The 19,665-nt window shown below is 34.1% G+C and overlaps 1 long non-coding RNA gene across 1 annotated transcript; it reads right to left on the reverse strand.

Annotated features, from left to right (window-relative positions):
• Window positions 1–13,133: 13,133 nt before the first annotated feature.
• LOC149137102 (uncharacterized) lies at window positions 13,134–17,492 on the reverse strand. Its single transcript, XR_016240622.1, has 2 exons — window positions 17,282–17,492; window positions 13,134–16,366 (listed from the first exon to the last, which is right to left on the reverse strand). It is a non-coding gene; the product is annotated as an uncharacterized LOC149137102 (long non-coding RNA).
• Window positions 17,493–19,665: the final 2,173 nt, after the last annotated feature.

Below are 19,665 nucleotides of genomic sequence, written 5' to 3' on the forward strand. Positions count from 1 at the left end.
GATTTTCTGAAAGTTAGACCTTCTGGCAGTAGATTTCTGTAAAATTTAAGGTGTTGCTGCTAAATATTTATCTTATATCGGCTGTTTCCATCTCAAGGTCAGATTTATTTACTAATCTCTGCAAATACCGATTGATTTATTTCTGTAATTCAGTGTCAATAGGTGATACAGAGAACACTAAAGTGGGTTTTCCTAATAGAAAATCTGTAAATCATTTCGATTACTCACATACTTATTCTTAATATGTTCCGGTAGATTCGAACTTGAATGTGCTAATATCTGTCGTATCTCGTTACAGGAAAACAACTTGTCCTTTACGACGAATGTGTGTTCATAACACATCCGATTCATCAGTACAAGGGACTCTGGGACATCTAGTGTTTTGACATCGTTTTGTTTCGTCAGCCTGAGCCATCCGGACTAATGAATCTAACAAGAGTCAAAGCTCTTGCTTATAAGCACGGATGAGAATGTTAATTGGTATTTCTTCTTTTGTTAAGAGTTTCTAACAGAGGAAAATGAGGTAGTTTGATCTATTTTTATGTATTTCCCAAACACTGTTAATTTGCGCTCAGATGCTAAAATCTCTTAATACCGAGGAGGAGTGTTTTCTTTTCTTTGAATGAGCAAGTGGCGGATTAGCAAAAATCTTATTTATTATAGATAAAACTTTCAAAAGGTTTTGTTAATAAGTTAATCAGTGACAAGTAAAAATACCTGTTAACAAACATCAAAACTCAAACAACATTCGTCGCATAATGCTGTGAGCACTATACCATTTGAACAATGTGGAGAATATACTAACACCATGGCCCAAACAACCTTATCATCAAGTTTACAATTCATCCAAGGTAAGGACGTTGTGCCATATGTCACCTACACAAATCAGGCTCATAAACACATTAAACACAATTACTTTACCTCAATAGTCCCTATTCTATTTAATATTATCTCAAAATCTGGGCCGTCTTAGCAGCATTATAGTCCCAACCCCCATGAAAATCAGCGCATTGGGCCTTAAAGTATTTATTTATTGACAGCAAGACATACATAGATCAGAACTGGGTCCATAGGCCTGCGAGGCCTCTGAGCAAACCAAGACACCAAGCTGAATGGTATTTATTTGACAGCAAGTCAATAGCATAAACAGATGAGAATTGTACTCCTAAACCTGTGAGACCTCAGGGCAAATCAATGTACTGAGCTCTTTAGTATTTATTGATTGACAGGAAGTCACAACATAAATCAGAATTGGGTCCCTAGATCTATGAGACCCCCACTGTTCTCATGCCTTAAGATGGCACTTCCCAAAACAAATCAAAGAAGGCAAAGATTCCATAAGCTTCAAACGTTACAGGACAAATTTCTACAAGGGAAACCAGACAAGCTACCTATACTTGGATATATCTCAGTTAAATAATACCTCTTTCTTTGAATGAGCTTTCATACTACAAAACTTCACCTAAAATGACTTAACAAATTCTATTAGTTGATGCTATTAAGTTAGATATGGCCTGGGCCAGTTTTGACCAATACCTGTGTTTCCTTAGAAATTTCTGAAGGCATAACTAAACCTATTTCGATTATTTTAGATCTTTATTTCAATTAACTACAACTAAGGTGAATTATAATATTGAGTATTGTTATAATTGTCTCTATTTTTGGTACAAGGCCAGCAATATTAGCGAAAGGATATAAGCCGATTGCATCGACCCCAATGCTCAACGGGTACTTTATTTTATCGAATACGCTATGATTATGAAAATGATCGACTGGGAGCTTGATTACTTAGTCTGGCAGTGTACTGCTCCTAAACAAAGACCAATCACAGTATTTAGATCATTCCGCGCATCTCCTCTTATAACTCCCATTTGGCGCGAAACTGGACGGAATTTCCCATTCGATCTCGTCACCATACAGATGCGCCAGAACAAAGATTAGCCAAAATATAGGCTGAGATCACCTGATATGTCATGGCTTTCGTCCGTTATTCGACTGACAAAGTTTCGAATACTAAAAACTACTACAGAATGAATGGTATTACTGACCACAACAGTATTTAAATTGAGAATTTAAGGAACCGCAAGGAATACCATTTAGTAATTTGTCCGATGCGTTAACTATTCTGTCAGCACATAATCTTGAGTAGAGTTATCATAAAATGCATTAGATTATCTCATAAATCTATAAACGAAGCAAAAGTTCAAAGAGTGATCTAACCCCTCCCCATTTTCATTATTTATAAGATTGTTAAATGATTAATATTACTCTAGAAAAGTTTGTGATATTCTTTAAGTTAACAAAAATAGTTCTGGGTTGCTTCTTACATTTTATTTAAATTAGACCGCAATTAATAAGTTACCTTTAACGTTTTAACTCCAGTCAAGTGTTTGCTTTACAAACATACAATGGTAAGCCTATTTGGCAAGACGTTTAAAACACTGGTTTGACGATCTCTAACTTTAACACAATACCACATAACTGGTATTTATGTCTTTGCAATTCCTTTCGATCAACTACGAAAGAAGGGAAAAGCAAAGTTGACAGCGGTAGGATTAGAACTCAGAAGTCAAATAACTTAAATTAAAGAAGTTAATTAATTATTGGTTTCAAATTATGGCACATGACTAGCAGTTAAGTTGATTACATCAACTCCAGTGCTTAACTGGTGATTATTTTATCGACTCTGTAAAGATAAAAGGCAAAGTCGACCTCGGCTGATTTTGAACTCAGAACGTAAAGACAGACGAAATGCCGCTAAATATTTTTGCCCGGCGAGCTAACGATTTTATCAGCTCGCCGCCTTAAGCTAATTAATTATTGGTTTTAAATTTTGGCACGAGGCCAATGCCTTCACAATTCAGGTTTTATATCAATGGAATCGTTTACTGTTCGTCTGCTTCCTTCAAGAAGTGTACTAAGGGCATGTAACTTTACGTGGTGAAGGGAGAAAATAATGTCAATAAAACTAGTTTTAAGGCAACAAGAATTACATACGAAGGGAAGTAATAAATTCAGAGTTGTTTCCCTTGACCTTTAAAACTTTGAAAGCATTTTAAACAATTTTATTTAAGATAAGGAAGGGAAAATGCAGTTTCTTACATCTAAATGTAATATCCATCCAATAACTATTACGCCTGGATACCAGCGACTTGCGATATTGTCAGAGTGTTAGAATAGATGTCTTTCAGTATTCAGTTACGTTGTTTGTTTTCTCTTATTCTGAGGTTAAAACCTATCGGGACTAAATTTGTTTTTTATCTTTCCGACTCATTACGGACAACAGTCGATTCAGTCGACCCTCACAAATTCCTGGCTATGTATTAAAGTTTGAAAGTAATCAAGTGTCTCTACAATTTTTCTTGACTATAGATTCCAGCTTCTATGGATTGAAACATGCAATATATTTGAAGAGAAGAAACAAAATGTTATAACGTCTATATTTATTGCAAGGACTTGATTGAATGTGAAATGACATTGACACCGTTCTTTTGCACCAAAAACAGGCATCGTAGTCTACGCCTGATGAGTGGCATTAGTGACCTTATTTATTTTGGTGACTGAAGGCACCTCACTCACATCAAACATGTAGACGAATATAAAAGACGATTGAAAAAATTGCATTTTAACAACAAAAGAAAATGTATTCTGAACAATTCTAGTATAAATTTAGTTTGAGTGTTCATAACGATTTCTCTTTAAAAATTGTTCATGTTAATGTTAATTCCTAGTTTGCTGTAACTCGGAAGGGTCAGTAAGCTAATAATAAATTCATCTTTGTTCTTTATTAGTCACTTGGTGAGCTATTTAACCAATTAGCTAATCGATTGTTTGGCTAATTGTTCAGTCAATCAATCAGTCAGCTAGGTATGTCAAAGTCCCATCATCGCCACTCGTGACCTCATCAATGACATAATTTCTCTACCCCAGGTGTGCTTCAGATGTGTCAAGCTATAAATCAGTTAGTTAATCGGTTAAATGGTTTACCAATTGATAAATAAAAAAGAAAGAAGTGAAATAGAATCAGCGCGCGTGTCTATTAATGCCATAATGACTTTCCGAGTTACAACAAAATGTATTTCACACGAGTTCACTACAAGAACCTTGCAAACTAAATTTGAAAGCGTTTCGTTACAAGACAAAAAAAAACACAAAAACAAAAAAAAAACTGATAGCACATAATATAATACATAAAGAATTGGGAAATGCTTCAAAAATTAAATCTCACGGATGCTTCCTTTCTTAACGTTTGAACCGTTATCATTGATCTGGATAGAACATGTTACATAGATATGTGAACTTGTCTTCATTAGCACTTTGTTTCACACTGGAATTTATTGTATAACAATTTGAGAGAGAATCTTCAATCCAAATCTCGAATGATAAAAGGTGAAAACTGCGGTTCTCCTCTTTTCTGTCTCCTCTCCCACCAGTCTCATGAGCCTTGCAAATGTCATGGGTGTAGTCCTTTCTCCTCTTACGAAGTCATAATAAAAATATGATAGTTAACAGCATGAATACATTTATATACGTTTATGTAAAACACGATGGAATTTTCTATTTAATATAATGCAGTGGCATTATTTGATCAGATGCTTTTAAATATCAAGTTTTTAGAAGGGTATATATGGGTGTAAAAGCAGAACTTGCATCTAACTGACAAAGTGGCGGAGTCGTTAGAGTGTCGGATAGACGGCATCTCAGCATTTGTCTTAACTGTCTGCCATCTGAGCTCAAATTATGTCGAGGTCAGCTTTGCTTTTCATTCCTTTCGGAATTGATAAGCGAAAAGAAAAAAATCAGTGCAGTGAATTGGTAGAACTTTAAGAACAACCGAATGGATGTTGTGTGGTATTTGTTCGGACTCTTTGTGTTCTGAGTTCAAATCCCATCTTGCCACTAACTGATACTGTCAGTGCTCTTAGCGAAGACCACTATGTGATAGGCACATGTGCCAAGAGTTCTGGTTTGAAAATACTTCTTCCCTCCCAACTTACTAGGATCTGTGAAGGATCGAGGTTAAAATCTTTCCTCCTCACTAAAAAGATAAAACGAAAGAACCATATATATTTTATTCTATGCAATGATCATCAACAGTAACAAATGATTATGCGAAGTACTTCCATAGAATTCTTTGTAACGAGTGTGTCAGATTAAAAATAAACACCCGAAACAAAAATAATGCCTTAAAAATAACTATTTATCATAATTTGTGCATCAAAGTTTTCAACTAAATGAATACTGTGCTTATGTTTTAGGGAGCTCTAGGAAGGCCGGTTGAAAGTACAAGTAACTTAGATTGACACCCGGGCTGCGTTGTCTCGTGTAAATCCAAACAGAAAACAAAACTGAGTAATGACACAACCCAGTTTTGTTTTCTATCCCGAAGCAGAAAATTATGCACCAAATTATTTACAAATGAAGTTTAATAAATTCTGTATATATTCTCATTTGCAACACTTTAGTTTTTGATAAAATATCATTCATTTCTCTTTATTGCAACATAAAGAATTATCTGTTAGCTGTTATCGCAATAGCCTCGAGTTTTGTGAACAAGTTTATTGTAAAAGAGGATCAACTAATTTTACTCATTGCACCAAAACCTTCCTCTGCAAATTCTTTCCACTTTATAAATCTCCCACGTGCACATGTTTCCCTGTAAACCCTTAAATTTTCCCAGTCTTATCTGAAGCGTGCAATATATAAGGCACATGAGGACGGCATCGCCCAAGTCCCTCAATCATGAAAACCAAACTCAGAGAGGGAGGATAGTGGAAATAAACAAATGATCATAGCAATGGCGGTGCTCCAGCATAACCACAGTCACTGCCTGAAACAAGTTTAGGTAAAAGTAAAAGTAATCATTCACACACACACACACACACACACACACACACACACACACACACACACACACATACGCACACACACACACACACGCGCACGCACGCACACACACACACACACACACACACACACACACACACACATACGCACACACACACACACACGCGCACGCACGCACACACACACACACACACACACACACACACACACACACACACACACACACACACACACACACATACGCACACACACACACACACACGCGCACGCACGCACACACACACACACACACACACACACACACACACACACACACACACACACACACACACACACACACACACACACACACACACACACACACATAGGTGTATAAAGGCTGAATGTGGATTCGTCTTTTAATTGGAGGTTTCCCAAAAAGATTTCTAATATTGATGCTTCTTACTTTTCTGGGAGTTTGCAGGCGTAAATTTGCGAATATATAAAAGTAGTACTTGTATATAATGTATGGTGAATTTATGGACTGAAGTTCCATAAATCCCATCAATTTTGTTAAAAATGGAAGAGACAAGTTGTTAAAATTTATAAGAAGTTTAATTCTTGCAGACGATTGTTTCGTACAGAGATATAATAATAATATAAATTCATGACTGAATTAAATTAAATTACTTAAATATCAACGTATCCTTCAGTGCAAGAAGCAAAGAAACCATAATACAAGGAACTTAAAAGGAATATAGCAGAAAAAATTGGATCTACGAGATTCACATTGGTATCCGTGTAAGAAAGAGATGGGAGTCATATCGCATATATTTCACCATAACTAACGACTTCAATGGTTATTTAAAGATATACGTAAAGAGGTATCGGAGACGTTCCCTCTATAGATGAGTATGGAAATTAAAATTATAGCTCCATATAAGTATCGTAGGGCAAATAAGTATTAGAAATATCCAATAAGGAGCCAATATAGAATTAAAATTAAAATTAGAACTAACTATTGAAATCATTACTTAGTATAATGTATTTGTAAAAAAATTCTATACATAAGAATGAAGTTTAGCGTGAGGAAGTAGTATATTAGAAGCTAACAGTAGATAGTTAACGTAAACAAATGGCAGAAGAAATAGAGGAATGAGAATGAGTTAGAGAGAGAAATTGATGTATATAAAGGACTCATGTTTGCATAAAAAGTCATATCAGGTGATATGTATTAATGATAAAGTAGAAATAAATGAAAAACAGAGAAGCAGCTGTTAATATTACAATTAAAGTAGTATGTACTTGCTGTGCTTATTAGTATGAGAAGGTGAATTTGAAAATGTAGTTAGATAGACCGAAATAAATGTAGGGGAGATAAATGAGCTGAGAAAGAGAAGAGTAAAAAAAAAAAAAAAATTTTGGATAGAGATGTGTTGGTAATACAGAAGATGTGTTTTAGTATATAAAACGATTATTTTAGAGATAATAATCCAGCTTAGTATTATGCGAGAAGGATATGGAATAGCAGTATGGTCGTAATGGTTGTAGGGGTGCCGTGCCAGTATGAATATAAGAAAAATTACGAGTAGAAGGGTACACATAAGTGTACAAAAATTTACACATAATATAGAAGAAATATAATCTAATAAGGAGAAGAGTGTGTGTATGTTTAGTCATACGCATGTAGAGGCATATTTACACATGAGTATATAGATACACAGGAATTCTTGTAGATATACGATTAAGGTATACATAGAAAGAAACTCAAACAAACATACTGATACAAGTGCAAAAAAGGGGGCACACATATACATATAAATACACACACATAATAAATTGTATATATATGTACGCGAACATACATATATACGCAGATACACAAGTTCATATTAATATACATGTCTGTACCTCCATATAAAAGTAATCACATACATATCTATAAATTTACACACAAAGGTACGTTTAAGATCCATACTTAGATATGCATCCATAGATGTAAACATGTAGAACACCTTAAAGTCGTACATGTGCATACAGATGTATATATGCCAGCAGTAGAATATACGTAATTATAAGGTATAATAACAAATAACAAACATAAACCAGTAGTAGTTCGAATCGGTATATTGAGAGGGGGAAGAGGTACAAGAAAGGAAGTACATGGACACATTACACAAATAAAATACAAAAAGTATAGGTATATTACATACTAAGGAAAGATATAATTTCCTATATCCAAACATGTGGAAGGAAAAATTGTAGGGATAGATAGATAAAGTGATAGCCCTATATATAGTGGGTCATGCATTTGTCAGAAAGAAATATTTAAGAAAAAGTGTATAGAGATAGTGTAAGATATAGTAATGTAAATTGGATGTGATGAGTAATTGTATTCCATAGTAAAGGGTAATATATAGAGATTTAAAAAAAATAAAAATATCAAACAATGCAAAAGGTGAGTGAAGAGTTATTTTAGATTAATAAATAGGAACTTGGTCATGTGTTTACATGAGAAACTTTTTCATCCCTAATATTAATCAAATTTCCATTCATTCTCATTATGTTAAAGCTTTCTTCTAAACATAATCTTGTTGTTAAACGAAGAAAATATCCTAAAAAGATTTGGAGAAACTGAAAATCCAGATCTAATTTTTTATTATTAAATATTTTAACATATTTAGAGTTCTTGAAGTTTTTATTAATTATCGTTCTAATGGATCTAATAAAGTTAGATTTGAAATGTTTGGCCAAAGAGATTATAATCCAAGTGGTGTTATTGTTGTTTGCTTTATTAAAAGGTTGTGTTGTGTTTAGAGGGTCAGCTATTCTCATACAAGGTATTGGTTTCTTTTTTGCTATTTTATTCCTACCCTTATTAATTTGAGTGCTATGGTTATACATGGTATTGAAGGAATTTGGCGTGTTTAGATTATTCTTATTTTTTTCTGCTTATTGGCATAATGTTCCTATTTTTATCTCTAATTGTACAATTGTGTTGTTTGTTGTTCCTTGGTTTATTTATATTAGTGTGGTTAGGAAGGTGGTAATTACTAAAATTTATTTTATTCTGTTCGTTAGTAAAATTTTGGTTGTGGTGCTCGTATTGGTTGTGTATTTTAGTATGGTTATTGTAGTGATGATTGTCGTGTTTTTGTTGATGTTATGTTTATGACTCTTATTGAGAGTTTTTTTATACGTTTATTAGGGTGTACTAATTCGTCAGATGACTTGGATTTACTAATATTATCTATGTTGTTCGTTTCATGATTTTGTTTGATATGATTAGTACTAGTGTTGTTGTTTTTATTATACATAATTTCATATTTATATCCTGCCTTCTTAAGTGCCAGATTATAATAGTCCTTATGTTTGTTAAATATTTCCTCGTTAAATGATAGTAGATTTATTCTTCTCTCTATGTTAATGGTCAGGTTTTCTATAATGTTATAAGGATGGTTACTGTTCACATTTATGCATGTAATATTGGTGTTAGGTTTATGGTAAGGTTGGTGGATAGAAGATTGAAGTTGACGTCTATCTGAAAGTATGTAGACTTTTACCTGAAATTCATAGACAGGCGAGTTAACTTGCTCCAGATCGATCCTATGTAGGAGTGATGGATATCGATATTTCACTATCTTGCTTATCAACATCACATGTAGTGCAATGAGGGAGTCGTCTGTCAGGTACTCTACTCGCAGTGAAAAGGCGAACAAAGTAAATACATTCAGCCTGTGTGGTCGATTATATTTACATGACTAGCGCTGCTTTTAATTCGTTGCTGAATTTAATCTTTTGTAGGCGTCGTCGTGGTACACCAGCAAGTAGTTTTTACACAATCTATATATAGTCATAGACTGACGACTCAGTTCGTCATCGGCCCGATTCAGGTACATGATGTTGATAATCCAGAAAAATGACCAAATTTTGATATCCATCACCCATGAATGGGATCTAGGGTGACCTGAGTCGCCTGTCTAAGAATTACATACATACACACACATACACACCTACACATGTGAGCGCATACGTGAAAAACAAGGTGGGAAGGATGGTACTCGAATACAAAGGTAGAGTAAAATAGTATTTTATAGAAGATGAAAAGGCTACAGAAAATGTTACTCAGAGTCTCACTTAACTGATCATCAGTCAGTCGTGAGTATTTAGAACAATGCCTTGTACGCAATATTCAAGGAATACATACATACATGATGATTGCTTCATTTTGTCAGATGATAGCCGTCTCACATTTAATGAATAGTGAGACATCAGTACATTATTGGATTTAAGCGACAAAAGCTTGTACAATGCTGTTACCATTCTCTCTGTTGCCATAATAGCTTCCAGTGACAATCATTGCAAAATCAGCGGTACTATTTTGATTGCAAGTTTTATGTCAGAGTATCTTTCTCTTAGAAGAGCTGTCTTCTCCGCCGCTTTGTTACCCCTGGGAAATCTATTTAACCCATAGATGGAATCCTGACAGGTACTGCAGTTACGGTTCAGAATGGACCTGGGAGTGATGGTAATTAAGGATGACTTTACCTTGGCACAACTGCAGAAATCTTGAACTGGAGCCTCACAACCATATCAGCTTAGTATCTTAACCAGGACATACATACAAACATACATACATACATACATACATACATACGTACGTACGTACGTACGTACGTACATACATACATACATACATACATACATACATACATACGTACGTACGTACGTACATACATACGTACATACATACATACATAGACTTCTATATAAGAAAAGATAGAGGACATTTACAAAAATACCATAAAGTATTCTATTCAACGCTCTAGCAATTCTACAAAATCTATCGTCAGTTACAGAGATTTAACATGTCATCCGTTGGGCCGTTCCCTACTTAACGTCATAAATCCACTTATAGATAGAACTTTTGAAACGTTTTGCACACTCCATATCACAAATTTAAAATAGACCAGCAATGTAAAAGAATCAGCTTTGATATGGTGACTATATTTACGTTGGTTTCAGAAGATGAGATACAGTCAGTTGTCAAAACAAGGGCAAAGATAACATAATTTAAAATACTGACTGATAGATTTTGAAGATGAGCCTAAGAATGGTTAATTTGCAAATAGATAATGAAATTTACCCACGATTGGAAGAGATGGTTATGGGTTTGTAATTATCTTCAACAATGCTAAACATTTACATGGTGTTCTTCGAAGACTCAACTCAAGAAAATTGAACGCTGAAGCCCATAGGGTGGTTAATATATGTGTTGGTGACACCGTCATACTCTGCCACCCAAGAAACGTTCGCTTTCTGGTAATCACACTAATTTACCACGTAGCGTGAAAAAGAAAGTTACAGCCAACTTTTATTCCTTGATGTTCTGCTGGGAATGACAGACAGAAGTCATAACACCAGTGTATCAAAAGTCTACCATCAATAGGACTCTGAATTATGAGCCTTGACGTTCATATAGTGTTATGAAAGGTATTATCAAATACCACATCACCAATCAAAAATTATCAGCACTACTGTATAAGATTATAAAGTAGAAGTGATCTAACTGACAAATATAAATCTCAAAACTACTCTCGTCTGCAAGGAATAGCTTAAACCAAATTATGCTGTGACTCTACTTTACTGAAAGGGATTGTCTGAGAAAATTCAGGGAATCTGCAACGGACAGCTTTTGTGATCAAAAGTATCAAAACAATTCGCGTAGCAATGGCTAGAACACAAAACGTACATCTACGACATCCCATGTGTTTGTAGAAGGCCTTCTAAATTAAAAACTAGAACACAGAGAAGACTTAATGAGAAGGCGGTTGAAGATATAGTGTGTAAAATATGATAGAATGAATGAAATTTCTACCATTTATAGAGGATCACGGTGAAACCTTAGAAAAACCAAAGAAGCTGTATATAAAATGCTTGCTGAGAATCCAGTCAGCAAACCCAGCACTGGCATCAACATAAGATAGCTATACATAACCTAAAAGCAATGTGTTGCCTATACATTTGTTGGGACTGTGATCTAGTGGATATGAAAGGATCAGACAGTTGGTGACGACCGGAGATCAAACCATCAAGAAAAAGTTACAGTTAAGCAAAATTACCTACTATATATTGAGCCCTCTCACCAACAGTCCAACATATTCAATACAATTTTAAAACAATGTATGTATTGAAAAAAATTCAAAAGAATTTTTTTACATTCTAACAAAACTCTCTCAAAAAATTGCAATATACAGTAATTTTATTTAGGCTAATTGAAATTAGTTACCTTTAAAAGTGTCTATAAAAATACTACATTGCTATACACAACAGGAGAAAATATTAGATATATCTAATAAATCATATAAAAATATATTGAAATAATTAAGAAAGTACGACATATAGCAGTCTTTTGAAGTATGTGAATTCAATTTTTAGTCTATATGTAACATAAAAAATGTAATTTGTGAAAGCGAAAACTTTACAGAAGTCCTTTTTTTCTGTTACAAATAAAGCAATAATTTTCTTTCATTTTTGGCAAATATTTAATTTTTTTCAAATTTCCAATAAAAGTTCCTCTACAAGTAGAAAAAAATTCGATATTTATTTACAAATCGCTCTCCCATGAGATATTATTTCATGTATATGTATATGTATATATATATATATATATATATATATATATACACACGCACGCACGCACGCACGCACACACACACACACACACACACACACACACACACACATACACACACATATTTATATATAAGTGTATATATATATATATATATATATATATATATACACATATACACACAAGCATTTATATTAAGTTATTAGATTTGATAAACCAAATCAAATTTTCGTTTTTTGTTTTTACAAAATACATGAGTGGAGCCTGCTTTATTCTCTTTCAGATCGATAAACTTCACACTGCTTCTCAAAATTTTGTACGTATTTAGTATGCTCAAAAGATTGTCGCATCGAATCCTAGAATCAGCGGGTTTGGAATTAATGAATAAATTATCCAATCTATAAGTCACAAACTAAAATCTTACTTTTCGCTATTCTTTCGTCAATGATAATTACAATCAGAACTAAGAAATTTATTATTTATACAGACAATAGTCTAATAATTTTTTTGCTATCTGCTACTGAATGGTTTAGGTCATGTTGACATTTTGAATTTATTTACGAAGACTTTATTTATAAGGCTAAAAAAATATAGGCGTTGGTTATACGAAAATGTGATACATAATTCATGACTGAACAAGACAAAATAATAACCATAAGTTATGGCCGCAGATGTTTTATTGCTATTCATGTTTTTGCTGTTGTTGCAAGTGTTATCATTGCTAATTTATTTTCCCAAACTTACAATGAATAAAATAAAAAAATCTAAATAATAAAGCAAGTTAAAGTGAAGATATATTTCTTTTGCTGATAATTTTATTATTGATATAAAACCAGAGACTGAATGATGCTGCCGATGATGATGATGATAATAGTCATGATGGCGTTGACGATGAGGAAAGCATAGTGTCTCTATTGACGGTGTACATTGGTAACAAAGGTAATCATGATCATGATCATTGGTAATGGTACAGAGTAATAAACAACGATTGAATAAAAACAATGATAAACTTGAACAGAATAGAAAAAAAAAAAAGAAAATGAAACTGACATATGTTAAGAGAAAAAAATCGAAAAAGAGAGATGTTTATTTTTTAGATAAACATTGCAATATGATAAATGTATTTGAAGTTAATACAATAAAGAAAATTATATCATAAATAAGGGAAGAAAATTACATTACGTGCATGAACTATAAGTTAGAAATTGCTGAGATGAGTTAATTCTTATGAGACGATGTAAGAAAATGTTAAACGAATGGGTTTATTCTAATGTAGAACACTGAGTAACATATAGCAAAATATATATTCGTTATGCAAAATATGACAGAGACGTGACATTATTGTTTCTGGTATAGAAAAAATAGTAACGAATGCCAATGGTGAGCTTTATTTCTGTAAGATATTTTTTTAGATAACGTTTTATAAACACATATGCAGGTACACACGTGTGAGGAAATGTATATTTATGAAAGACATCTTTTATCTCTTACTTGTTTCAGTCATTGGACTGCTGCCATGCTGGGAGACTGCTTTGAAAGATTTGGTCTAATAAATCGACCCCGATACTTATTTTACTAAAGTTTGGTACTTATTTTATCGGTCTCTTCGCCGAACTGCTAAGTTACAGAGACCTAAATAAACCAATACTGGATGTCAAGCAATGATTGAGGGACAAACACAAAGACACACACACACACACAAATTTCATATCTGTGCATTTTCTGATTTTCATTTAAATCTTGTGGTGACGCTACAGATAAATTAGTGAGCCAGATTACGACGGAGCAGCTGTAATGGCAGGAACGTTAAACGGAGTACAGAGCAAGCTAAGGGACAAAGAAATTAAACACGCGCACTTCATTCACTGCTATGCGTATAAACTTAACTTAGTCTTAAGTAAAAGTGCCAAGAAGGTGAGTGGAGTAAAACTGTTTTTTTCTCATTTACGCGCATTTAGTAAATTTACATCTTTCAGTACCAAACGGAAAAACGTTTCCAGGCAGTTTAATGTTAGTATTTCATCACTGTGCGAAACAAGATGGTGCTGTTGTTCAAAGATTGTGTCATCCATAAAACTATTGCATGAAAACTTTAAAAATGCCTTCACAAGTATTCTAGGCTCTAGGGATGAAGATACACTTTGTCAAACAGACAATCTATTGGCAAAGTTGAATGATTTCACATTCATGTTTTTCATCAATTGCTTTCATAACATACTTTCTCAGGCTGGAAAAGTCTTTGATATCCTACAGTGTAAGCTACTCGACATAAAGCATGGTCATTCATTGTGTTGAAGGTTATCGCAAGGACGAACATTATAAAAACATTCTGCGCGATACAGCTGCTGTTACTGAACAGGCAGATGAGTCCGATCTTCCTCTAAGAAAAAGAGTCAGAGGTGCACAAATTAATTACAAAACTACCTATTTCGAAATAAGGGATAACAGTCTAATGTCCTTACGAGAGAGATTTTCTGGCATTCAGGAGTATGCATTTTTTTAATTACTAGACATTATTAAGTTTAAAGAGTTTGCTAACTAGTTTCCTATGCAACATATGGATTCTCAAGAAAACAAGTATCCCTGTATTTTTGACTGTAAGAGCTTGGTGAACGAACTAAAATCCATTAAACTATTTAAGTTAGTACTGACCATCCACTTAACATCGGTCGCTAACGAGAGAAGTTTCTCAACATTGGATAAAATCCGCTCATATCTGAGAAACACAATGACCCCAAAACGGCTGTCTTCACTGGCTCGTATTTCCATCGAAAAAAAGCATTTTGAACGAGTTGGACAACAAGAAGCTGCATGACATGATATACATGATATTACACGAAAATTGATGTTATATCTAAAATCAAGGCCTCCATATTTAGCTAAAATTGCCTTCGACTTCAAGAAAGCAAAATTATTTCAGAAATTCCAGAATCTGAAAGCCTCCAAAATGGGGAATATTTTCGAGAGACAGAAGCACTACAAACAGAAAATTCCCGAAAGCGTCAAGAAAACAAAAAAAGAGAAAAAAAAATGGGTGTTGCAGGCGAGTAGAAAACGAAGTGGGATCTTTTTTAAAACGGGGGCCACATTTTTCATTAACGAAACACTTTGAAACTTGGAACACTGGTAGAATGTGTCATATAAAACATCTTTTTCTCTTAGTCTTCTTTAAAAAAAAAAGAAATCCAGAAGTTATTCCATGTTAAAGTTGTCGTATTTCTGTAATTTCAACCAATCACTGACGTCCATTCAGCCGATATACATTAAGTGCCGACTACATAAACAAACGATTCTGAAACAATTAACCCTAACCCTAACCCTAGGGTTAGGGTTAGGGTTAGGGTTAAAGCAAATTTAAAATGAAAAAAGCAAATAAAACGAAGGTATGGAGATTAAATACGCTTTACATCGCTTAATCAGCCAAAGGAGTAAATATAAACAACTGAATACTTGTCAGTGATTGGTTGAAACTATCGAAATAAGACAATTTTTTACATGAAATAAATTCGAATACAAAAATATTTTTCTGTTCTATAACACAAAATAGATAAGTATACGAAGTTTGAAAGTCTTTCCGTACCAAAAACACTACGTAAAACATTAATGAAAAATGTGGCCCCCGTTTTAAAATAGATCCACGAAGTGTAACATATAGGTGTTTTGTGCGGTCGACAAGCTGAAGTGAAAATGTAAAAGGTGGATTTATTTCAGGAAAAACGAAACGTTCCCAAAGTGAAGCTGATATATATCGTGTGAAATTGAGTTAGCATCAAAATTATATAATACTATAGTCATAGCTCATGCCTAAGCTGGTTTGTGAATTGTAAATGGATAACGCCTTTACAATTAGGTCTCATGAATACGCTACTCCATTTTAAAAATGCAAATATTCGATCGTTCCGAAATCTGAAAAAAAAAAGATAAATAAAATAAATAAAAAGAAAAAAAAAACCTACTTCAGGTATCTTATATTTCAGATAAAAAGATTATCAATTACATCAAAAAGTAAAAGCAGTTATAATGTATGGGTAACATTAAAAAATATTAACTGTTAAAATATGTAGGAAGTTATAAAATAAAAGTAGTTAGTAAATATATTACAAGTTAAAAGATAAAATTAATTAAAACGATATATGAGAAATTAGAATATTCTTTTCTATTCTAGGAAAAAGGCCCGAAATTTTTGGGGACGGGGACAGTCGATTAGATCGACCCCAGTACGCGACCCCGAAAGGATAAAAGGCAAAGTCGACCTCGGTGGAATTTGAATTCAGAACGCAAAGACAAATGAAATATGCTAAGCATTTCGCCCGGTGTGCTAACGTTTCTGCCAGCTCACCGCCCTGGGAATTAGAATATTGACAGCACACACATACACACTCTTACACACACACATATACACACTCTTACACACACACATACATACCTCCAGTCCTGAATATATGGTCATTTAGTGAGTCTCAACAAACATTAGTATTTGAAGTCCATTAGTGCACTAATTAGATTGTTCATTATTCGACAGGATTAGGAGCAAAACGCGAAAAAGTGAAAGAGATAATTAATTAATCATAAAATAAATTATAAAACAAAATCATATCATCCAGGAAGGGAAATAAAGTCGGATTATGCAGATGAAAAATTTACAGAAGACAGAATATTACAGGGATGTGAAAGCGGGTGTATGTGTGTGCAGTAGTTAAATAAATCTTTTCACTGCGTACAGCATAGTAGTGAGTGTTGTTTACCTAGTAAATATGAGAATTTCATGTCGACACTGGAAGAAGAAGCATGAATAGCAACGGAGAATAAATCAGCAAATACCTGAGACTGGCATTGTCCATGACTTGGTTGTACAGTTTTGAAAATGCAATCCAAAATAGCCGCTCGCCTTGAATACTGGAATAGAACATAACCCGATAATGCGGCATGTAAAACATGCAAAATTTAGAAGATATGTACGAATCTACGAATATAACATAGACACATGGATACACAAATACTTTGTGTGTGTATCCGTGTAAAAATTTCTCTGTAAATATATGCTATTGAAGTCAACCCCATGAGATGCATAGTTTACTTTAGAAGTTAAACAGTCAATTAACTTGTGTATTCTAATTAGTTAAATTGAAAAAAAAAGAAAATGTACAGCAAAAAGATTTCTTCTAACACACTTTTACATGGCTCGTTTTGCAACCACGTGGTTTTAGGTTCAGTCTTACTGCCTGACACCCTGGGTAAGTACGTTCTGCTGTAACCCCTGGTTGATCAATACTTTGTGAGTGAACAATAGGGCGCCACTTCAATGCCGTTAGATATAATGACACTGATCCAAAATACGACAGACAGATAGAGTCTATTGGTCGGCAGTTTAAACAGGAGATTTGAATGCCAGATATGTCAAAAATTATTCTGATGGCAAGGCTAACAACACAGTTTTCTCCAATTTTCTCTAGATCGAGCGTCGACTAGTGAGAGGCACAGGATAGTATGTTTTTCAGTAGATCTGCATTGACAAGGTACTACTACTACTACTACTACTACTACTACTACTACTACTACTACTACTACTACTACTACTAATAATAATAATAATAATAATAATAATAATAATAATAATAATAATAATCTACCTATCATTTCAGGTGTGTTGTCCTAGCCAAAACCACACTTTCTCTCCTAGCATTCCTGTCTTCTATAACATTTTTGTGGCCTTCTATGTCTTCGACATAACAAAATATCATTCTGAAAATTCCTATGGCTCAGGGTCCATAAGAGAAACTCCCCCACTAATTCGTCTTCGCTTCGATAGCAATTGCCAGCATATCTTGTCCTCCACTCTCGAATGATTGATGATATACTCTTTTACTCTTTTATTTGTTTTAGTCATTTGACTGCGACCATGCTGGAGCACCGCCTTTAGGCGAACAAATCGACCCCAGAACTTATTCTTTGTAAGCCTAGTACTTATTTTATCGGGCTCTTTTGCCGAACCGCTAAGTTACGGGGACGTAGACACACCAACATCGGTTGTCAAGCGATGAGTGAGGGGGGGGGGGGGCAAACACAGACATACAAACATATATGTATATATATACATACACACACAACGGGCTTCTTTCAGTATCCGTATACCAAATCCACTCACAAGGCTTTGGTCGGCCCGAGGCTATAGCAGAAGACACTGGCCCAAGGTGCCACGCAGTAGGACTGAACCCAAAACTATGTGGTTGGTAAGCAAGCTACTTACCACAGCCACTCCTGCGTCTGGGGACATACCTGATACCGCTCCTGTGTTGGGGATATTTCCATAAAGCTCTTCTTTTGTTGGATGTTGTTTCCATGATTTGTTGAAAACCGCACGCAACAGACGTCTGTTGGTTCCACCAAGCTTGTTTTCTATTTTTTTTTGAATCATAGTGAAGAACTTTGGTACTTATCTCGGAAGTGATATCTCATCCACTGCAAAAAGTACATCAATCCGAATGATGATGGTGATGAGGATAACAACAACAACAACGACAACAATAATAATAATGATGATGATGATGATGATGATGATGATGATGAAGATGATGATAATAATAATAACAACAACCACAAGAAGAAGAAGAAGAAGAAGAAGAAGAAGAAGAAGAAGAAGAAGAAGAAGAAGAAGAAGGAATGTTAAGTGATGCTTACCAAGGGTTTCATGAATAGGTATCATAAAGTAGACTTAAATCAATTGTCGTAACTTTTCTGACTGTCTTCATATGCAGTATTAGAAATTTCAGTTTCGTATTCCATATTTTGCATGGAGACTTGTTTCACAGTCCTGAGTGCTTTTAAATTGAGACAATTTTTTCCATGAAATCCTTGGAAGCACTGTTAAATATGTGTTTTAGAAAACCCATTTCATTGTATGTATATTTTTTGCCTAATCGATCAGGATGAATATAACCCCAACTAGAAAGACAATGCCTAAATAGTTGTGACTGCATGCAGAGAAATACTACCAAAAATATTTTCATAAAAATATTTAATAACGAATATTTTCGAAGACTACGTTCACTTTTGCTCCGAGTTAATAGAACAATTTACCTTTTTCCATTCAGTTTATAAAGAATAAAAACATATATATCAACTCTCAGCAGGAACAACATCACTTCCTTTTTATTCATGGGAAATTTTTGCCTGCAAACCACCTGGTACCATAATAAAGCATTTAT

This window comes from Octopus bimaculoides, chromosome 2 (genome assembly GCF_046866305.1).
Source record: "Octopus bimaculoides isolate indiv1 chromosome 2, ASM4686630v1, whole genome shotgun sequence".
Classification (NCBI taxonomy): domain Eukaryota; kingdom Metazoa; phylum Mollusca; class Cephalopoda; order Octopoda; family Octopodidae; genus Octopus; species Octopus bimaculoides.